The sequence below is a fragment of the Ctenocephalides felis genome, unplaced genomic scaffold (genome assembly GCF_003426905.1).
Source record: "Ctenocephalides felis isolate EL2017-DRISC unplaced genomic scaffold, ASM342690v1 CF-g0.4_SCAFFOLD_02744, whole genome shotgun sequence".
NCBI lineage: Eukaryota > Metazoa > Arthropoda > Insecta > Siphonaptera > Pulicidae > Ctenocephalides > Ctenocephalides felis.
The window spans coordinates 10,408-13,958 of NW_020538898.1; the positions used below are offsets into that span (position 1 = coordinate 10,408).

The 3,551-nt window shown below is 30.7% G+C and overlaps 1 pseudogene; it reads right to left on the bottom strand.

Annotated features, from left to right (window-relative positions):
* Window positions 1–2,070: 2,070 nt before the first annotated feature.
* Window positions 2,071–2,528, bottom strand: LOC113381250 (annotated as a pseudogene).
* Window positions 2,529–3,551: the final 1,023 nt, after the last annotated feature.

Consider the following 3,551-nt stretch of genomic DNA (forward strand, 5'->3'; position numbering starts at 1 on the left):
ACTTTATTGTCTCCCCAAAATTCATAAAGACGGTTTTCCTCTTCGACCAATAGTCGCTGACTTAAATTCCACTCTATGCAAATTATCCAAATTCATTAGTTCAATTTTATCTAATGTCACTCATAATTCTCCCTATTTTGTTAAAAATTCCATTGAACTCATTCCCCAACTTAACACCCTCATTGTACCGTCTGATTTTTCCTTCGTAAGTTTAGATGTGGTTTCCCCTTTTTACTAACATTTCACCTGATCTTATCCTCTTGGCTATAGACCATAAACGGGTTGATATTAGCAAATACACAGATTTCAATTTTTCTTGGTAAATGTATCAAATTCATTATTTCCAATACCTATTTTTCATTCAACAATTCCTTCTTTAAACAAAAATTTGGCACTTCTTTAGCGTGATGCTTATCATTTACTGTATAATTAGTAACTTTTTATTCATTGTTAAGAAATGGAGAAAGAATCGAACAAAGACTGACAAGTCATTAGAGTACTTATCAATGATGTTTGAAAATTTATTGCTTGATCTTCAAGAAATTAAGAAAAATCAGGCAGAAATGTTTGCATTTACAGCTTCTCACAAAGAAGCAAAACGTGATATTGTCATGCCTAAGTTCAGAACATTCGTTTTTGCTTTGGAAAATATAGCTGATGTAATGAAGATGGAAACGATTTTAACAGAGGAGGGTTTCGGTTTTATATTTTGGTTTTATAGCAATTTGTTTTATAGCATACAACTGTTAGTACATTAGAGGCAGAAGGAAAACATCTGAAAGTACACAAACTAGTATTATCTGCTTCAAACCGACTGGATGATTTTTTAAACTAAAACATCTGGTGTAACCGTCGCCGTAAAATTATAAAATATCATTTCATATAACGGTCAGGAGGAATTTTGTTAATCCCGTAAATAGGGAACGATTCTGCCGAGGTTCAACGGCTCATATAATTAGGTTATAAAACAAGTCAATAAAATGTATTCCGTCGGGCCTGAAATTGGGATAAATTTTTAGTCTAGTATTAACAGTCAAAGAAGAAGGACATATTTGTAAAATAGAATTAAATAAATTCAATATGAAGATAACAGGACTTTCATTTTCTAAAACAATCATCGTGGAGATTTCACATTTCGTCGATTATGAAATTTACAGTCTACTATCGAAGCATCAACCAGTCGACGCATTGTAAATCGCTCCATTTGGTCCTTCGAGCCGGATTTTTAAAGTTGATTTTAATCAACGTTTTGAGCCACGCATTTAAGCTTTGGACAAACCAGTTATTAGGACAAATGCTTATTAGTCTATCTAATAAATGTACCTGTAATAACTGAGATTAAATTGAAGGTGATTGTGAAAGTGAAACTGTAAAAGTATTCAAAGCATATCTTACAAATATACCTAATAATATTAAAATTGTTGTGCGCAGTGAATTAAGCATTGACAAAGTTATCGTTGTTGTGTAATTTACGGTGAAATTAAGAGACGCTTTTGCTGCTTTTGCTCGAAACCAATACTGATACGATAGCGACGCCAGAACCGCCATAATCCAATACTGATACGATAGCGACGTCGGAATCGACTAGCCTACTATTTTGAGGCATTCACCAGGAACGTGAAGCACCATCCGAGTGATTTCTCCAGTACGAGTAATTTGGATCCACTCGAAGATACCGCCACGTTTTCCGTCAAATCAACACTTCATTTGCCTTCATTTATTAAATTAATGGGTTTATAAATAGTTATTACAAAAGATATAAATATTAAAAAATCTGTAAATTTAAATACATACATGAAAATGAACTCTGGTACAAAATTGCTTATTGCCTTAAAATATAGCGCAAGTCCTTTATCTATGAATATATAGTTCAGACAAAACTAACACCACCTACCATTTAATAGTATATACATCTTCGGCAACTCTTTGTGATAATTATTTCATATAAATGCATTATGTGCTACATAAGCCAACTTATATTAAGTTTCAATATAGATAGAAGAATATACATAATCTCAGAAGTCTTGAATTATATATTAAAAATACATTGTTTACATAAAAAATTCTTCTGTTGAATGTGAGATTGTCAGTCACGTAGGACCCTGTCTGTCAAGAAATGAAATTTCAATTACACGCAAGCCTCTTTGTGTCGGATCTGTAAGTAGTAAACCTCTTGGAATATAAACTCTTTCATTTTGTGATGCTATAAATTTAGATATTTTCCGAAGACATTTTTCATAATGCGTCTCAGTGCAAATATATATTAGATAGGCAGTTAAACAAGCAAGACATCCTTCGCAATATGTACTACAAGCTGCTTTTTCAGCTTCAGCAAAATACAAATTTAATTGATTAATCGTGTGTTCAAAAGCTTGCCTATCAATTCTATTTTCCAGTTCTGGAGGAAACCTAGTTTGAAATTTTACAGAGGTTCCATCATTATAATCTCTTTGCACAAATATCTTTGTAGGAAGAGTTTGTTGCAAACCTCCATGATCTAATGGGCCAGTTGCTCTATTATCAGTCATCATTATTTAATTTTGCACAAATGTTTTATTAAATATCAAATCTGTAATTATTCTATTTATGTCAAGTAATATCACAAAAATACTAAATTATTTGAGATATAGAAATATTTCGAAATATTAAAAGAAACTACTCCAAATTAAATAAGTTTTTTTACACCAGATAAGCCATTATTTTATTTCATTATATAAACCTGGACATATTATTGATTGAAATTGGAACTTGCTCTAAGATTTTAGGCCAATTTCGTTAATCCTTAGTTTATTAAATCTTATGAAATATATTAGTTATTATAAACATTACTAATTATTGGTTTATATATTTGTTAATTTATTTACACCACAACTTATAATATTGATGTGCTAGACTCCAATTCTAATAATATTACATTAGAATTGTTAAATAATCAATTCCTGCATCGAGCATTCGTGCGATACACATCGGTAAATAAATTTACATAATCTGATAAGAGCGAGTGAGTCAGTAAGTGAACAATGGAGTCTGGCCAGTACGGCCAGGAAAGTGACGACGATGACAGTGGTCATCATGATTTTGAGGATTGTGAATTGAATCCAGTTGATAACAGAATTACGTCAATAGAAGAGTTTGAATACGAAATGGATGACATTAGTGATTATGAAATAAATGATTTGGATAATAATATTAATGAAACAAAAGTTAGTGAAATTAATTTAGTTAAAAATTGTGAATATAAAAAAAGTAATAAGAAAAGTATTAAAAAGGGAGTAATAGATTTTAGAAAGAAAAGAAGATTGTTAAGTAATAAAATATTTGATAAGAATCGCGAAAAGTTAAGTGTGATAAGGAAAAAAGGTGACATTAAAGTACAAGTTAACAAAACACGTTTAGAGAAAACTAATAATGATGGAATTAATGAAAACGATGTAAATATCGATTGGGCAAGTGAAGTAAATGAAGAAATGGATAGTAATTTAAATAAAAAAACCTATGAAGAGGAGTTTTTCTATTATGATGAAAGGAACGAAGGTCCATTTGTTATATAT